General features: G+C 52.4%; 1 protein-coding gene and 1 long non-coding RNA gene across 3 annotated transcripts in view; both read right to left on the minus strand.

Annotated features, from left to right (window-relative positions):
* Positions 1-19,811, minus strand: part of LOC140402992 (hemagglutinin/amebocyte aggregation factor-like) — a 211,189-nt gene that overhangs the window by 3,323 nt on the left and 188,055 nt on the right. The gene's annotated exons all lie outside the window — the stretch shown is intronic.
* On the minus strand, positions 8,161-17,624 carry LOC140402996 (uncharacterized). The gene is made up of 3 exons (XR_011938206.1): positions 17,489-17,624; positions 8,940-9,103; positions 8,161-8,214 (listed from the first exon to the last, which is right to left on the minus strand). It is a non-coding gene; the product is annotated as an uncharacterized lncRNA (long non-coding RNA).

Here is a 19,811-nt window from a genome sequence, read left to right on the forward strand (position 1 = left end):
CAGCGCGTTCCAGACCCGCCTCTCCCCCCCCCTCCCAGGCAGCGCATTCCAGACCCGCCTCTCCCACCCTCCCAGGCAGCGCGTTCCAGACCCGCCTCCCCCCCCCCCTCCTCCCAGGCAGCGTGTTCCAGACCCGCCTCTCCCCCCCTCCCAGGCAGCGCGTTCCAGACCCGCCTCTCCCCCCCCTCCTCCCAGGCAGCGTGTTCCAGACCCGCCTCTCCCCCCCCCTCCTCCCAGGCAGCGTGTTCCAGACCCGCCTCTCCCCCCCCCCTCCCAGGCAGCGCGTTCCAGACCCGCCTCTCCCCCCCCTCCTCCCAGGCAGCGTGTTCCAGACCCGCCTCTCCCCCCCCCCCCCAGGCAGCGCGTTCCAGACCCGCCACTCCCCGCCCCCCTCCCAGGCAGCAAGTTCCAGACCCGCCTCTCCCACCCTCCCAGGCAGTGCGTTCCAGACCCTCACCTTTCCTCAAATCCCCCCATAACCTCCCACCCCTCACCTTGAACTTTGTCCCCCTCGTGACTGACCCTCCAACTCAGGGGAACAGCTGCTCCCTCTCCACCCTGTCCAGGCCCCTCATAATCTTGTCCACCTCGATCAGGTCGCCCCTCGGTCTTCTCTGCTCCAGCGAAAACAGCCCAAGCCCATCCAACCTCTCTTCATAACTTAAACGTTCCATCCCAGGCAACATCTCCTCTGCCCCCCCTCCAGTGCAATCCCATCCTTCCTATAATGTGGCGACCAGAACTGCACACAGTGCTCCAGCTGTGACCTCACCAAAGTTCTAAACAACTCCAACAGGACCTCCCTGCTTTTATAATCTCTGCCTCGATTGATAAAGGCGAGAGTCCCATCTGCCTTTTTCACCGCCCTATTGACCTGCCCGTCTGCCTTCAGAGATCTATGGACAAACACACCAAGGTCCCTTTGTTCCTCAGGACTTCCCAGTGTCAGGCCATTCGTTGACTATTTCTTGTCAAATTTCTCCTTCCAGTGTGTAACACCTCACACTTTTCAGGGTTAAATTCCATCTGCCACTTTTCTGCCATTTGACCATCCCGTCTACATCTTCCTGTGCCCCAAGACACTCAGCCTCACTGTTAACCCCCCGGACAACATAGTCATCCAAGTCATTTATATAAATGACGAATAGGGGGCCCAGCACGGATCCCTGTGGTACCCCACTGGTCACTGGCTTCCAGTCACTAACGCAGCCGTCTGTCATCACCCTCTGTCTCCTACAGCTCAGCCAGCTTTGAATCCACCTTGTCAAGTTCCCCTGTAGCCCAGTGCATTTACCTTCTTTACAAGTCTCCCATGTGGAACTTTGTCAAAGACTTTGCTGAAATCCATGTAAACTACATCAACTACACTACCCTCATCTACACACCTGGTCACCTCCTCAAAAAATTCAATCAAATTTGTTCGGCGTGACCTCCCTCTGACGAAGCCACACTGACTATTCCTGATCAAACCTTGCCTCTCCAAGATTCTCTCCTTCAGAATTTGCAGAAATGATACGTTTCCTTACCATTGACGTGAGACTCACTGGGCTACAGATCCCTGGCTTATGTCTGTGATCTTTCTCAAATAGTGGGACCACATTAACCGTTCTCCAGGCCTCTGGCATCTCCCCCATGGCCAGAGGGGGATTAAACATTTGGGTCAGAGCCCCTGCAATCTCCTCCCTGGGACACAATTCATCTGGACCTGGAGATTTGTCCACTTTTAAGCCTGCCACCACCTTGTCACTCCGTGTCGATTCACTCAATAACCTCAGAGTCTCTCTCCCAGAGTTCAATACCTACCTCCTCATTCTCTTGGGTGAAGACAAATGTGAAGTATTCGTTTAACACCCTACCAATGGATTCTGGCTCCACCAGATTTCCCTGTTGGTCTCTCGTCTTGCCCTGGTTACCCACTTCCCATTGATATTAATAATCATGGAATTTTCTCTACTTTTACTAGCCTGAACTTTCTCATATCCCCTCTTTGCTCTAATTGCTTTCTTAAACTCTATCCTCCACTAATGCCTCTGCAGACTTGCTCCCCTTGTATTTGCCAAAAGGCTTTTTCCCTTCTCATCGTATCCTGACTGTCTCTGGTCATCCATGGTTCTCTGGGCTTGTTAATCCTTCCTATTACCTTCGAAGGAACATGTTGGGTCTGGACCCTCCCCATTTCTTTTTTGAACACCCCCACTACTTTCCTGTAGGTTTCCCCACACGTACCTCTTTCCAGTCTAACTTGGCCAGACCCTGCCTTATTTTACTAAAACCCGCTCTCCCAAAACCTTTTTTTTGCAACGTGTCCATTTCTTTGTCCGTAGCAAACTTAAATTGAACCACGTACAATTTTTACGTTGAAAGGTTGCAACAATAAACTCTAACGGAACAATCTAGCGTTCTGAGTTTGAAGGTTTTTCTACAAACGCAAGCGGATTATGGTCAGACTTCACCCATCATGCCGGACAGAAACTTCGCTGTAGAGCTGGTAGCAATGCCAAGGCTTCCTTCTCAATGGTGGAGAACTCTCTTTGGTGCAGACTTAAGTTTTTTTGAAAAGTATCCCACCAGCCTCTCTATTCCTGGCTTGTCATCTTGTAGTAACACTGCCCCCACCCCCACAGGACGCTGGCATCCGTGGCCATTTTAATGGGTTTGGAAAAATCAGGGGTGTTAAACAATAGGACCCTTTGGCCTTCTGTGTACCACACCAGTTCTGCTGGTTTGCACAATAGGTATCGCTATTACATTAAAGTGAAGTACAAATTTTGGAGATAATGCCTAGGAACATCAATTTCCCGTTTCGTTTTGGGAATGGGGAAATCTAGTAATGCCCTGACCTTGGCCCACTCGTCCCTGGGCCACAACATGCCCCAAGTAGCTCAAACTTGCTCTGCCAACTGCAGTTCTTCAAATAACTCCAATTACCCCACCATCCGTCACTGTAAACTACCACGTCGTCCAAATAGACCACACTGTTAGGGACCCTAGCCACTACCCGATGTAGGAGTCACGGAAATGTAACAGGTGCGTTTTAAAATCTGAACAGCATCACTTTACAATTCCCTTTGGAGTCACAAAGGGCTATCCCTTTAGCCCTGGGCATTAAGAGAGCCTGCCAATACCCCGTTAAATCGATTTTTGAAAGGTAGGAGGCACTGCCTATCCGCCGAGTCCAACAACCTGGGAATCAGATACAAATCCGTTTTGGTGATGGCATTGACCTTCTGGTAATCGATGCAGCTGAACTGGGTAGTCCCATCCGGTTTGGGTACCGACACGACCGGTGATCTCCAGTCTCGGCTCAATGAAATGATCCTGCAGCACGTTATGGATTTCCAATTCTACCCGAGCCAGTTTCTGCGGGTCCAGTCGATATGGATGCTGCCTCATCGGGTTGGGAGTCACCTCCGTCTACGCCATGTTTGGTTTATGCAGTGCACCCCGCCGGCCCTACGAAATCTTCTGATGCATTTGCAGTATTGAGATCTTTTCACTGCTCTTCTTCTAAGTTTTCAAACTCAGTCTCTAACCGTTCTAGTATTATCGTATTTGCTAGTCGTAGAACCACAGGAGGGTTGCTCTGTGAACTGTCAACCACTTCTCCAACCTCACTCTTACTATCTCTGCCCTCTTCCACTGTTCTTACCACCTGACTCACTGGTTCCTTCCCAGCTTCTTCCCGACGATATTTTTTCAACATATTTCTGTGGCATAATTGATCCTTTATCCTACAGCCTGGAGTTATCGAGGAGGTAAGTCACCTTACTGACAGCGGCCGCTAAATTGCACTTTCAGAGGTTTACCCCGGAAAGGCAACAAGACCGGCAATTTTAAATCGGAGATAGATTTTTATTCAGCAAAGAGCGAGCAGCACGGTGGCGCAGTGGTTAGCACTGCTGCCTCACGGCGGCAAATTCCCAGGTTCGATCCAGGCTCTGGGTCACTGTCCGTGTGGAGTTTGTACATTCTCCCCGTGTCTGTGTGGGTCTCACCCCCACATCCCAAAGATGTGCAGGGTAGGTGGATTGGCCACGTTAAATTCCCCCTTAGTTGGGAAAGAATTGGGCACTCTAAATTTTAAAAATAGACCAGTACCGTTTGACTGTTTTTTCATTCTTGCTCCCGAATCCTTTAAATGCTCTTGGGAACCCGGACATGCTCCTTGTGAGTCTTTCCAGAAACGTGGTCACACAATGCAACATAGAGGATTCATCTCCTTGTTTTAGAAACCTCTTTTTCATCTACTTTAATAGATGCCGTAACTTCACGACCACATTCCAATTCAAATGGGGCAAATCCAGTACATTTCCTTGGAGAATCCCTGGTGCCAAATAGCAGAAACATCGCTTGGACATGCACGGCAATAGACGGCAATGATGTCGGCTCTCCAAGGCTCCCAGAGTTTGGGTCGCGGTAGTTGCTTGATGCCTAAACTATGAATTATGCCCTGGAACATTTTAGAAAAGTTAAACCCCAGTCAGATTGTGCCCCGAAGGGTAGGCCATGTGAAAAACCGCAACACCATTTCCATTACTGCTGTTGCAGCTTCCGGAAATCGGGTGGTCAGAACCATGACCGTAAGAATGTACTGATGCCCTGCCCTGCCTTTGTCTCAGGCAATGGCCCTACACAATCTACTAATACCAGACTAACTGGTTCTTCAAACACAGGTATGGGTATCAACAAGGTGCTAGTCTAATCATGTTGTGGTTTATCTATTGCCCAACAGGTATGACAGGTTATATAGGTGAAATGCATGAGTTTTCGGATTTCCCACATGTCCTGCCATTGGTATCTCATGTGTTACCCGCAGGATTTCCCCCCGATATTTGGACGGTACCACTATCGGATGAACAACCGTTAACATAATCGCCCCCTCAGCCCTAACTTCTGAGAAAGCTGACTGCGCTAATCGATGTAACTCTGGGTCTGCCTCCTGGGCCTCAATTAATGAAGTCCCACTGAACCCTTGAATTATCCTCGTCCTCATGGTTTTGACTATTCTACCATCCGATGGTGGCGTGACATCAATCTCTGGTGGTGGAAGTTATTTATCCATTGCCCTGGTCACCACTGGAAAACATCTGGAAACTGTTCCTGTAACTGTTTTGTGTCCTTACCCACCCTCAGACTTTCTATAACCATGGGCAAAGTTATAACTTCCCCCCCTGGCAAATCATTCCCCAAAAGCAAATCCACTCTGTCTACTGACATCTTAACCACTGACAACTACTGGGCCTGATAATAAATCACATTCCAATTGTACTTACTATAATGGAACTGGATATAATCCCCATTGATCCCATTCACTAACACCTTAACTTTCATTGAATTCTCAGGAGGGAAAACAAATCCCTCTCCAGTGAGAGTTTGCATAGCACCGGTGTCCCTTAAAATGTTTATGGGTTTGGCTAGAGCAATGCATGAAAACGGGGTGATCTTCCCATTCAGACAAAAACTCTGCACATTTCCCGTATACCCCATTCACCACGCCTGCTGCCACAGGACCGTTTACCTCCGGTCTCCAAATTCTAGTTAGAGCTACAGTCTGCCTGTAGAATTCTCCACTTTCATTCCCTTTTCAGAACACGCCTTTTGAACCCCAATAAGTCCCACGGGCTTGCTTCTTGACTTCCAACAGGCTGAACAAACATGTCCCACTTTGTTGCAAGGGTAGCAACTAGGCCTTCTAGTCTGACCTCCGCCCTCAGTGCCTTCCTGGTCTGAGGAGAGATCTTGCGAGCGTTCCCAGGCCATCCATTCCTTACCGTGGCTACCTGCCTTCCTTCCACTCTCCCACTGTCTATCCTTTTCAAAGTTGTTTCCTTAAATCCCAAAACTTTTACCTATATGCCTCCGGAACTAATTTGTATGCTCCCAGGATAGTCTTTTTCACCTCATCACAGTACTGAGACACTCCCTCCGACAGGGAAGCATAAAAACTTACTTCGCCACCCACCAGTCAGTTTACTTTGCATGGGAAATGTCCACTTTTCTTCCAGCCACTCCATTTTGAGTTGCTATTTTTTTCAAACGCCACGAAGAATACATCTACATCCTTTTCCTCAAATTTTGGTTGGGCCTGTACCAAAATATATCGGCAACTAGGATTTGGGCTGGGAAGTTACTCCTCCCTTTTGACTTCCCTCAACCTCTGCCTTTGACTCCAACCTTTTCAGGTTGATATTGCCTCAAAAGGGAAGTCAAAAGGGAGGAGTAACTTCCCAGCCTCTCATCTTTCCATTTCCACATCAACTTTCCGCATTTCAATTTCCTTCTGAACAGCTCTTTTTTCCCCGCATCTCCATTTTAAAATAAATTCCCTCATGCTCGAACTGCAAACGCATTCGCCCCAGATCGGTTTCCCCACTGGAAGGTGTTTCTGACGCTACACTATCGGGACTACTTGCTCGGGGCCCTCCTCGGTTCCTAACAGACCGAAGCACTCAACTAATACATCATATATCTCTGCCATCTCAGCTTAAACCAGCACCTCTACATTTTAATTCACTTGCCAATTCAATTAACCCGCCTTTTCAAAACCTTTGTAAATAAACCAGAGGCAGGTTCTCCACCTGAAGAAAGGTTTTAGCAGCTTTCCAGAGCCGGCCTGATATGCGTTAACAAACCTGGTGCCGCTTTAATATAGACTGCACCCCAAATCGCCACTGGTCCAGAGATGCCGGACTTGCCCCCAAACTACGTTCCGACTATGTTTTCACATTGGCTGGCGCAGTGGTTAGCACTGCTGCCTCACGGCGCCAAGGTCCCAGGTTCGATCCCGGGTCTGGGTCACTGTCCGTGTGGAGTTTGCACATTCTCCCCGTGTCTGCGTGGGTGTCTCCCCCACAGCCCAAAGATGTGCAGGGTAGGTGGATTGGCCGCGCTAAATTGCCCCTTAATTGGAAAAAATGAATTGGGTACCCTAATTTATTTTTAAAAAATGTTTTCACATTGGCAGGCAGTAACCAGTGGGGTACCACAGGGATCGGTGCTGGGACCCCAGCTATTCACAATATATATTAATGATTTGGATGAGGGAACAAAATGTAACATCTCAAAGTTTGCAGCTGATACCAAGTTGGGCGGGTGAACTGTGACGAGGATGCAGAGATCCTACAGCATGATCTGGACAGGTTGGGCGAGTGGGCAAATCAATGGCAGATGCAGTATAATTTGGATAAGTGTGAGGTTATTCACTTTGGAAGCAAAAACAGGAAACCAGATTACTCCCTGAATGGTTGTAAATTGGGAGAGGGGAGTGTGAGCGGGACCTGGGCGTCCTTGTGCACCAGTCGCTGAAGGTAAGCTGCAGGTGCAGCAGGCGGTAAAGAAGGCTAATGGTATGTTGGCCTTCATTGCGAGAGGTTTTGAGTATAGAAGCAGGGATGTGTCGCTGCAATTATACAGGGCCTTGGTGAGGCCACACCTGGAGTATTGTGGGCAGTTTTGGTCTCCTTCTCTGAGGAAGGATGTTTTTGCTCTCGAGGGAGAGCAGCGAAGGTTTACCAGACTGATTCCAGGGATGGCGGGAATGTCATACGAGGAGAGATTGACCAGGTTGGGATTGTTCTCGCTGGAGTTCAGAAGAATGAGGGGGGATCTCATAGAGACTTATAAAATTCTGACAGGACTAGACAGGGTAGATGCAGGGAAGGTGTTACCAATGATGGGTGTGTCCAGAACCAAGGGTCACAGTCTGAGGATTCAGGGTAAACCATTTTGGACAGAGATAAGGAGACATTTCTTCACCCAAAGAGTGGTGAGCCTGTGGAATTCATTCCCACAGGAAGTAGTTGATGCTAAATCATTAAATATATGCAAGAGGCGGCTGGATATAGCACTTGGGGAGAATGGGATCAAAGGCTATGGGGAGAAAGCAGGATTAGGCTATTGAGTTGGATGATCAGCCATGATGGTGATGAATGGCGGAGCAGGCTCGAAGGGCCAAAAGGCCTCCTCCTGCTCCTATCCTCTATGTATCTATGACACCCTGGCCTTGAGCGCAGTCAATTCCAGCCGGACTTGACCCGGAGTCCCAACACCGGTGAAATTAGATTTCATTTAAAATACCAGAGGTCCTTGGTTGAGCCCAATAATCTAGTCACCAAGTTAAGGCACCAGTAACCTTTTATTATCAACAATATTGTAATTAATCAGACAGAAAATGTAACTCACTATCTACTACCCCTTTCTAACTCGCCCCACTCTCTATATACACGCACACACACAGATACAGACACAAACAACAGCGGGGAAAGTGTGGTGGAAAGGGAACAAAAATAATAAAAATAAAAGGATTAGGATCTTTGATACGCCGGGATGACTTAGTTCCAGTCAATGTCTTTCTGAACTTCAGGTTTTTGTTTTGATACTTCTTCCTTCTAGGCTTAAGATGGTTTTCTCTGGCGAGGTGGTCTACTTCCTCTGCAGACCCAGCATCATTTCAGGTTTACAGCAAAGGACGTGCCGGGCACGCACTGTTTCCAGAGCAATTCTTTCACTTCAGCGGAGAGAGAGAGAGAGCCGAGTTGTCTCACACAGGAACCAATCACTGATTGTTGTCAGATACAGTATCCCTGGCCCACCCACCGGTTGGCAGTTAACCAACCGGACAGAGTCCCTTCAAAGCTGGTTCCCAAGATCCACTCGGTGCCGAGGAGTCTGGTGTCCCCTCTCCAAAATACAAAACCTGGGAGCACAATGTCCTGGCCAGCAAGCTGCTACAACGTTGAATATTCTGTTTATGGGTCCACGGACCAAAATAATACAAACAAATGGGAACACAGGAAATACACGGGAAGGACTCTTACACAGTGAGCAGGGATGAGGAGTTGTGCACCCGTACATTTATGCTGTTTTTGACACAGGGCAGGTAACAAGCAAGAAAGACAGCCAGATTTCAGATTGGCCCACTGGCGAGAAAGCTTACAAACCTCCTGGATCTGATGTAACTTTCATTCCTGTGCCGTCTGTCTCTGTCACTGCTCCTCGAACGAGACCGCGACCTCCGCCTCCCCCTCCGACTTCTTCTGTAACGATCGTGATAACTGTCCCGACTCTCCCGGTCTGACGAACGGTACCGCCTCAATCGAGGCATCTGCAAAAGATGGTGCTGGGTGAAATGGAGGCGGAGTGAACACTTTTGACGAGATGAACGGTCGGACTCTTCCTATTCCATTCTTTTACAAGCAAACCCAGCCTGTCTTTGAGGAAAGGTGCTATTGCAGTTTAATAACTGAACGTTGCTACTGTTCTGTTAGACGTGGCCTAGAATAAGACTTTTATCACCAATAATGAAAACATCCAGGCTCCATATCAAACAGACTGAAAAGGTACTTCCTTTGGGGGGGGGGGGGGGCGAGACGACGGCTCACCGGAGTGCAGAACACACAAGCGTGAAGGGGGGGTAACACACCAGAGTGATGGGGGGGGGGGGGGGGGGGAGGGGGAGAGAAAGAGGAACACACAATAGTGATGGGGAGGTTCTCTCGGGCGGGGGGGGGGGGGGGGGGGAGAGAGAGGGGTAATAGGGTGTGTGCCGCTCTCTCTGCTCCTCACTCACTGGAGTATTGGGGGGGGGGGGGGGGGGTAATCAGGGTGTTCGTTAGGCAGTTGTGGCTAATAAGGATGTATTGGGGTATATTATGGGCTGTATTGGGTATATTGTGGGCTGTATTGGGGTATATTGTGGGATGTATTGGGGTATATTATGGGCTGTATTGGGGTATATTATGGGGTGTATTGGGGTATATTATGGGGTGTGTTGGGGTATATTATGGGGTATATTATGGGCTGTATTGGGGTATATTGTGGGATGTATTGGGGTATATTGTGGGATGTATTGGGGTCTATTATGGGCTGTATTGGGGTATATTATGGGCTGTATTGGGGTATATTATGGGCTGTATTGGGGTATATTATGGGGTGTATTGGGGTCTATAATGGGCTGTATTGGGGTATATTATGGGGTGTATTGGGGTATATTATGGGCTGTATTGAGGTATATTATGGGCTGTATTGGGGTAAATTATGGGCTGTATTGGGGTATATTATAGGGTGTATTGGGGTATATTATGGGGTGTATTGGGGTATATTATGGGGTGTATTGGGGTATATTATGGGCTGTATTGGGGTCTATTATGGGGTGTGTTGGGGTCTATTATGGGGTGTGTTGGGGTATATTATGGGCTGTATTGGGGTATATTGTGGGATGTATTGGGGTATATTATGGGGTGTATTGGGGTATATTATGGGGTGTATTGGGGTATATTATGGGCTGTATTGGGGTATATTATGGGCTGTATTGGGGTATATTATGGGCTGTATTGGGGTATATTATGGCCTGTCTCTCTCTCTCAGGCCCGGGGTGGGTATTATGGGGTGTTTCAGGGTGGATATTATGGGCTGTCTCTCTCTCAGGCCCAGGGTGGGTATTATGGGGTGTTTCAGGGTGGATATTATGGGCTGTCTCTCTCTCAGGCCCGGGGTGGGTATTATGGGGTGTTTCAGGGTGGATATTATGGGCTGTCTCTCTCTCAGGCCCGGGGTGGGTATTATGGGCTATTTCAGGGTGGATATTATGGGCTGTCTCTCTCTCAGGCCCGGGGTGGGTATTATGGGGTGTTTCAGGGTGGATATTATGGGCTGTCTCTCTCTCAGGCCCGGGGTGGGTATTATGGGCTGTTTCAGGGTGGATATTATGGGCTGTCTCTCTCTCAGGCCCCGGGGTGGGTATTATGGGCTGTTTGAGGGTGGATATTATGGGCTGTCTCACTCTCAGGCCCGGGGTGGGTATTATGGGGTGTTTCAGGGTGGATATTATGGGCTGTCTCTCTCTCAGGCCCCGGGGTGGGTATTATGGGGTGTTTGAGTGTGGATATTATGGGCTGTCTCTCTCTCAGGCCCGGGGTGGGTATTATGGGGTGTTTTAGGGTGGATATTATGGGCTGTCTCTCTCAGGCCCCGGGGCGGGTATTATGGGGTGTTTTAGGGTGGATATTATTGGCTGTCTCTCTCTCAGGCCCCGGGGTGGATATTATGGGCTGCCTCTCTCTCGGGCCCGGGGTGGGTATTATGGGGTGTTTGAGGGTGGATATTATGGGCTGTCTGTCTCTCAGGCCCGGGGTGGGTATTATGGGCTGTTTCAGGGTGGATATTATGGGCTGTCTCACTCTCTCGGGCCGGGGCGGGTATTATGGGGTGTTTCAGGGTGGATATTATGGGCTGTCTCTCTCTCAGGCCCCGGGGTGGGTATTATGGGGTGGATATTATGGGCTGTCTCTCTCTCATGCCCCGGGGTGGGGATTACGGGGTGTTTCAGGGTGGATATTATGGGCTGTCTCTCTCTCAGGCCCCGGGGTGGATATTATGGGCTGTCTTTCTCTCAGGCCCGGGGTGGGTATTATGGGGTGTTTGAGGGTGGATATTATGGGCTGTCTCTCTCTCAGGCCCCGTGGTGGGTAATATGGGGTGTTTCAGGGTGGATATTATGGGTTGTCTCTCTCTCAGGCCCAGGGTGGGTATTATGGGGTGTTTCAGGGTGGATATTATGGGCTGTCTCTCTCTCAGGCCCCGGGGTGGGTATTATGGGGTGTTTCAGGGTGGATATTATGGGCTGTCTCTCTCTCGGGCCCGGGGTGGATATTATGGGGTGTTTCAGGGTGGATATTATGGGCTGTCTCTCTCTCAGGTCCCGGGCTGGGTATTATGGGGTGTTTCAGGGTGGATATTATGGGATGTCTCTCTCTCGGGCCCCGGGGTGGGTATTATGGGGTGTTTCAGGGTGGATATTATGGGGTGTTTCAGGGTGGATATTATGGGCTGTCTCCCTCTCTCGGGCCCCGGGGTGGGTATTATGGGGTGTTTCAGGGTGGATATTATGGGCTGTCTCTCTCTCAGGCCCTGGGGTGGGTATTATGGGGTGTTTCAGGATGGGTATTATGGGCTGTCTCTCTCTCAGGCATGGGGTGGGTATTATGGGGTGTTTCAGGGTGGATATTATGGGCTGTCTCTCTCTCAGGCCCCGGGATGGGTATTATGGGGTGTTTCCGTGTGGGTATTATGGGCTGTCTCTCTCTCAGGCACCGGGGTGGGTATTATGGGGTGTCTCTCTCTCGGGCCCGGGGTGGGTATTATGGGGTGTTTCAGGGTGGATATTATGGGCTGTCTCTCTCTCAGGTCCCGGGCTGGGTATTATGGGGTGTTTCAGGGTGGATATTATGGGCTGTCTCTCTCTCAGGCCCCGGCGTGGGTATTATGGGGTGTTTCAGGGTGGATATTATGGGCTGTCTGTCTCTCGGGCCCCGGGGTGGGTATTATGGGGTGTTTCAGGGTGGATATTATGGGCTGTCTCTCTCTCTCTGGCCCCGGGGTGCGTATTATGGGGTGTTTCAGGGTGGATATTATGGGCTGTCTCTCTCCCGGGGTGGTTATTATGGGGTGTTTCAGGGTGGATATTATGGGCTGTCTCTCTCTCAGGCCCCGGGGTGGGTATTATGGGCTGTCTCTCTCTCGGGCCCCGGGGTGGGTATTATGGGGTGTTTCAGGGTGGATATTATGGGCTGTCTCTCTCTCAGGCCCCGGGGTGGGTATTATGGGGTGTTTCAGGGTGGGTATTATGGGCTGTCTGTCTCTCTGGCCCGGGGTGGGTATTATGGGGTGTTTCAGGGTGGATATTATGGGCTGTCTCTCTCTCGGGCCCCGGGGTGGGTATTATGGGGTGTTTCAGGGTGGGTATTATGGGGTGTTTCAGGGTGGATATTATGGGCTGTCTCTCTCTCAGGTCCCGGGCTGGGTATTATGGGGTGTTGCATGGTGGATATTATGGGCTGTCTCTCTCTCAGGCCCCGGCGTGGGTATTATGGGGTGTTTCAGGGTGGATATTATGGGCTGTCTGTCTCTCGGGCCCGGGGTGGGTATTATGGGGTGTTTCAGGGTCGATATTATGGGCTGTCTCTCTCTCGGGCCCCGGGGTGGGTATTATGGGGTGTTTCAGGGTGGATATTATGGGGTGTTTCAGGGTGGATATTATGGGCTGTCTCTCTCTCAGGCCCCGGGATGGGAATTATGGAGTGTTTCAGGGTGGGTATTATGGGCTGTCTCTCTCTCAGGCACCGGGGTGGGTATTATGGGGTGTTTCAGGGTGGATATTATGGGCTGTCTCTCTCTCAGGCCCCGGCGTGGGTATTATGGGGTGTTTCAGGGTGGGTATTATGGGCTGTCTCTCTCTCAGGTCCCGGGGTGAGTATTATGGGGTGTTTCAGGGTGGATATTATGGGCTGTCTGTCTCTCTGGCCCGGGGTGGGTATTATGGGGTGTTTCAGGGTGGATATTATGGGCTGTCTCTCTCTCGGGCCCCGGGGTGGGTATTATGGGGTGTTTCAGGGTGGGTATTATGGGGTGTTTCAGGGTGGATATTATGGGCTGTCTCTCTCTCAAACCCCGGCGTGGGTATTATGGGGTGTTTCAGGGTGGGTATTATGGGCTGTCTCTCTCTCAGGTCCCGGGGTGGGTATTATGGGGTGTTTGAGGGTGGCTATTATGGGCTGTCTCTCTCTCAGGCCCGGGGTGGGTATTATGGGGTGTTTCAGGGTGGATATTATGGGCTGTCTCTCTCTCAGGCCCCGGCGTGGGTATTATGGGGTGTTTCAGAGTGGATATTATGGGCTGTCTCTCTCTCTCGGGCCCGGGGTGGGTATTATGGGGTGTTTCAGGGTGGATATTATGGGCTGTCTCTCTCTCAGGCCCGGGGTGGGTATTATGGGGTGTTTCAGGGTGGATATTATGGGCTGTCTCTCTCTCAGGCCCGGGGTGGGTATTATGGGGTGTTTCAGGGTGGATATTATGGGCTGTCTCTCTCTCAGGCCCGGGGTGGGTATTATGGGGTGTTTGAGGGTGGATATTATGGGGTGTTTCAGGGTGGATATTATGGGCTGTCTCTCTCTCAGGCCCGGGGTGGGTATTATGGGGTGTTTCAGGGTGGATATTATGGGCTGTCTCTCTCTCAGGCCCGGGGTGGGTATTATGGGGTGTTTCAGGGTGGATATTATGGGCTGTCTCTCTCTCAGGCCCGGGGTGGGTATTATGGGGTGTTTGAGGGTGGATATTATGGGCTGTCTCTCTCTCAGGCCCGGGGTGGGTATTATGGGGTGTTTGAGGGTGGATATTATGGGCTGTCTCTCTCTCTCAGGCCCGGGGTGGGTATTATGGGGTGTTTGAGGGTGGATATTATGGGCTGTCTCTCTCTCTCGGGCCCGTGGTGGGTATTATGGGGTGTTTCAGGGTGGATATTATGGGCTGTCTCTCTCTCGGGTCCCGGGGTGGGTATTATGGGGTGTTTCAGGGTGGATATTATGGGCTGTCTCTCTCTCGGGCCGGGGTGGGTATTATGGGGTGTTTGAGGGTGGATATTATGGGCTGTCTCTCTCTCGGGTCCCAGGGTGGGTATTATGGGGTGTTTGAGGGTGGATATTATGGGCTGTCTCTCTCTCGGGCCCCGGGGTGGGTATTATGGGGTGTTTCAGGGTGGATATTATGGGCTGTCTCTCTCTCAGGCCCCGGGGTGGGTATTATGGGGTGTTTGAGGGTGGATATTATGGGCTGCCTCTCTCTCAGGCCCGGGGTGGGTATTATGGGCTGTCTCTCTCTCGGGCCGGGGCGGGTATTATGGGGTGTTTCAGGGTGGATATTATGGGCTGTCTCTCTCTCGGGTCCCAGGGTGGGTATTATGGGGTGTTTGAGGGTGGATATTATGGGCTGCCTCTCTCTCAGGCCCGGGGTGGGTATTATGGGCTGTTTCAGGGTGGATATTATGGGCTGTCTCTCTCTCAGGCCCCGGGGTGGGTATTATGGGGTGTTTGAGGGTGGATATTATGGGCTGTCTCTCTCTCGGGCCCCGGGGTGGGTATTATGGGGTGTTTCAGGGTGGATATTATGGGCTGTCTCTCTCTCAGGCCCGGGGTGGGTATTATGGGCTGTTTCAGGGTGGATATTATGGGCTGTCTCTCTCTCTCGGGCCCGGGGTGGGTATTATGGGGTGTTTCAGGGTGGATATTTTGGGCTGTCTCTCTCTCAGGCCCGGGGTGGGTATTATGGGGTGTTTCAGGGTGGATATTATGGGCTGTCTCTCTCTCAGGCCCCGGGGTGGGTATTATGGGGTGTTTGAGGGTGGATATTATGGGCTGTATCTCTCTCAGTCCCGGGGTGGATATTATGGGGTGTTTGAGGGTGGATATTATGGGCTGTCTCTCTCTCAGGCCCCGGGGTGGGTATTATGGGATGTTTGAGGGTGGATATTATGGGCTGTCTCTCTCTCAGGCCCAGGGTGGGTATTATGGGGTGTTTCAGGGTGGATATTATGGGCTGTCTCTCTCTCAGGCCCGGGGTGGGTATTATGGGGTGTTTGAGGGTGGATATTATGGGCTGTCTCTCTCTCAGGCCCGGGGTGGGTATTATGGGGTGTTTGAGGGTGGATATTATGGGCTGTCTCTCTCTCAGGCCCGGGGTGGGTATTATGGGGTGTTTGAGGGTGGATATTATGGGCTGTCTCTCTCTCAGGCCCGGGGTGCGTATTATGGGGTGTTTCAGGGTGGATATTATGGGCTGTATCTCTCTCTCAGGCCCCGGGGTGGGTATTATGGGGTGTTTCAGGGTGGATATTATGGGCTGTCTCTCTCTCAGGCCCGGGGTGGGTATTATGGGGTGTTTGAGGGTGGATATTATGGGCTGTCTCTCTCTCAGGCCCGGGGTGGGTATTATGGGGTGTTTGAGGGTGGATATTATGGGCTGTCTCTCTCTCTCAGGCCCCGGGCTGGGTATTATGGGGTGTTTGAGGGTGGATATTATGGGCTGTCTCTCTCTCAGGCCCGGGGTGGGTATTATGGGGTGTTTGAGGGTGGATATTATGGGCTGTCTCTCTCTCAGGCCCGGGGTGGGTATTATGGGATGTATGAGGGTGGATATTATGGGCTGTCTCTCTCTCAGGCCCGGGGTGGGTATTATGGGGTGTTTGAGGGTGGATATTATGGGCTGTCTCTCTCTCAGGCCCGGGGTGGGTATTATGGGGTGTTTGAGGGTGGATATTATGGGCTGTTCATCTCTCAGGCCCAGGTTGGGTATTATGGGGTGTTTGAGGGTGGATATTATGGGCTGTCTCTCTCTCAGGCCCGGGGTGGATATTATGGGGTGTTTGAGGGTGGATATTATGGGCTGTCTCTCTCTCAGGCCCGGGGTGGGTATTATGGGGTGTTTCAGGGTGGATATTATGGGCTGTCTCTCTCTCAGGCCCAGGTTGGGTATTATGGGGTGTTTGAGGGTGGATATTATGGGCTGTCTCTCTCTCAGGCCCAGGGTGGGTATTATGGGGTGTTTCAGGGTGGATATTATGGGCTGCCTCTCTCTCAGGCCCAGGGTGGGTATTATGGGGTGTTTCAGGGTGGATATTATGGGCTGTCTCTCTCTCAGGCCCCGGGGTGGGTATTATGGGGTGTTTGAGGGTGGATATTATGGGCTGTCTCTCTCAGGCCCCGGGCTGGGTATTATGGGGTGTTTGAGGGTGGATATTATGGGCTGTCTCTCTCTCAGGCCCGGGGTGGGTATTATGGGGTGTTTCAGGGTGGATATTATGGGCTGTCTCTCTCAGGCCCCGGGCTGGGTATTATGGGGTGTTTGAGGGTGGATATTATGGGCTGTCTCTCTCTCAGGCCCGGGGTGGGTATTATGGGATGTATGAGGGTGGATATTATGGGCTGTCTCTCTCTCAGGCCCGCGGTGGGTATTATGGGGTGTTTGAGGGTGGATATTATGGGCTGTCTCTCTCTCAGGCCCGGGGTGGGTATTATGGGGTGTTTCAGGGTGGATATTATGGGCTGTCTCTCTCTCAGGCCCGGGGTGGGTATTATGGGGTGTTTCAGGGTGGATATTATGGGCTGTCTCTCTCAGGCCCCGGGGTGGGTATTATGGGGTGTTTGAGGGTGGATATTATGGGCTGTCTCTCTCTCAGGCCCCGGGGTGGGTATTATGGGGTGTTTCAGGGTGGATATTATGGGCTGTCTCTCTCAGGCCCCGGGGTGGGTATTATGGGGTGTTTCAGGGTGGATATTATGGGCTGTCTCTCTCTCGGTCCCCGGGGTGGGTATTATGGGGTGTTTGAGGGTGGATATTATGGGCTGTCTCTCTCTCAGGCCCGGGGTGGGTATTATGGGGTGTTTCAGGGTGGATATTATGGGCTGTCTCTCTCTCAGGCCCGGGGTGGGTATTATGGGGTGTTTCAGGGTGGATATTATGGGCTGTCTCTCTCTCAGGCCCGGGGTGGGTATTATGGGGTGTTTGAGGGTGGATATTATGGGCTGTCTCTCTCTCAGGCCGCAGCCGCCATTTGGCAGCCCGGCCGCCATCTTGTGGCGGAGGCCGCTCGGGGAGGGGGTCGGCTCCCGGCTCTCCGCTCGCACCCCCCGCACCCCGGCTCCTTCCCTCACTCGCTCACCGTCTTGGCGGCCAGCCCGGTGTGCTTGTCCCACAGGAAATCCGTGGTTGCCGCTGGCTCTGCGGAGCGCCGACTTCACCCTCCGTCTGACCCTCCGTGCGGCTGCGCAACGTCGGCCCCGCCTCTCGGTGACGCCTGCGCGCCGGCCCCGATCGTGCTACGTGCTTCTGTGACGCCAACGCGCCGGTCCAGATCCTGCACCGTGCCTCTGTGACGCCAACGCGCCGGTCCCGATCCTGCTACGTGCATCTGTGACACTAGCGCGCCGGCCCCGAGCCTCTGTGACGCCAGCGCGCCGGCCCCGATCCTGCTACGTGCCTCTGTGACGCATCAGTGACACTAGCGCGCCGGCCCCGACCTGCAACGTGCCTCTGTGACGCCAGCGCGCCGGCCCCGATCCTGGTACGTGCCTTTGTGACGCATCAGTGACACTGGCGCGCCGGCCCCGACCTGCAACGTGCCTCTGTGACGCCAGCGCGCCGGCCCCATCCTGCTACGTGCCTCTGTGACGCCAGCTCGCCGCCCCGATCCTGCTACGTGCCTCTGTGACACCGGCACCGCCCTCCGCTGCGTCCCACTGGGTCGCCGTGCCCGGGATCGCCCTCCACTGCGTGCCTCTGTGACGCCAGCACGCCGGCCCCGCCCTCCATTTGTGAGGTCGACACTGCGCCCCTCCCCTCGCTGCGCGATGACGTCGCCCCGCCCCCTCCCCCAATCTGCGCCTGCGCGGCAGCCAGAGTCCATTCAGCCCATTGTGCCTCCGTGCTATCCCGCAGGAGAAATCTTCAATGTCTCCCCACGCCCCCAAAAACAAACCTTTTTAACCGTACGGGGTGGGGTAGCGGTGACATCCCCGGAACGGAATCCAGAAAGGGACGCGGGGCCGAAACCCCCCCCCCATCCGGTGTAATTTAAATTCAATTAATAGAATTGTCATCGATTGTTGTTAAAAACCCGCCTGGTTCACTAACGTCTCTTTTTCGGAGGGAAATCTGCAGTCCTCACTCCGGTCTGGCCTACACGTGACTCCAGGACCCCCCCCCCCCCCACACGCACAGCATGGACCACTCCCTCCGTGCCACACGCTCAGGTCAACGGGTCGGCGACAGACGCCGGCCCTCCCCTTGCCCAGCAATGTTCGCACCCCCTTGTGGAAATCTTTCAAAGACTCCATCCCTCCCGCCTTCTCTCCCAGTCCCGGGAGGTTTTTAAAAAATATCTGAATTGGGATTTTATGTTTTGTAATAAGAACTCAACACAGTTACAAAATCGGCGTGGCAGCCGGAGCGGCGTTTTTAAAGAATCCTTGTTTGGGAGCCAGGCGTGAGCAGCAGATCCTTCTTAGAATCAGAGCATTGAGGGAAATGCAGCAAAGCTGGGCAGGAGGATTTGAGGACCAGTCCCCCCTGTGTATGGACCAGTCAGTCCCTGTGTGAGGACCAGTCAGTCCCTGTGTGAGGACCAGTCAGTCCCTGTGTATGGACCAGTCAGTCCCTGTGTATGGACCAGTCAGTCCCTGTGTATGGACCAGTCAGTCCCTGTGTGAGGACCAGTCAGTCTCTGTGTGAGGACCAGTCAGTCCCTGTGTATGGACCAGTCAGTCTCTGTGTGAGGACCAGTCAGTCCCTGTGTATGGACCAGTCAGTCTCTGTGTGTGGACCAGTCAGTCCCTGTGTGAGGACCAGTCAGTCCCTGTGTGAGGACCAGTCAGTCCCTGTGTATGGACCAGTCAGTCCCTGTGTGAGGACCAGTCAGTCTCTGTGTATGGACCAGTCAGTCCCTGTGTGAGGACCAGTCAGTCCCTGTGTATGGACCAGTCAGTCTCTGTGTGAGGACCAGTCAGTCCCTGTGTGAGGACCAGTCAGTCCCTGTGTATGGACCAGTCAGTCCCTGTGTGAGGACCAGTCAGTCCCTGTGTATGGACCAGTCAGTCCCTGTGTATGGACCAGTCAGTCCCTGTGTATGGACCAGTCAGTCCCTGTGTGAGGACCAGTCAGTCTCTGTGTATGGACCAGTCAGTCCCTGTGTGAGGACCAGTCAGTCTCTGTGTATGGACCAGTCAGTCCCTGTGTATGGACCAGTCAGTCCCTGTGTGAGGACCAGTCAGTCCCTGTGTGAGGACCAGTCAGTCCCTGTGTGTGGACCAGTCAGTCTCTGTGTGAGGACCAGTCAGTCTCTGTGTATGGACCAGTCAGTCTCTGTGTGAGGACCAGTCAGTCTCTGTGTGAGGACCAGTCAGTCCCTGTGTGAGGACCAGTCAGTCCCTGTGTGAGGACCAGTCAGTCCCTGTGTGTGGACCAGTCAGTCTCTGTGTGAGGACCAG

The sequence above is a fragment of the Scyliorhinus torazame genome, chromosome 26, assembly GCF_047496885.1.
Source record: "Scyliorhinus torazame isolate Kashiwa2021f chromosome 26, sScyTor2.1, whole genome shotgun sequence".
NCBI classification, from domain to species: Eukaryota; Metazoa; Chordata; class Chondrichthyes; order Carcharhiniformes; family Scyliorhinidae; genus Scyliorhinus; species Scyliorhinus torazame.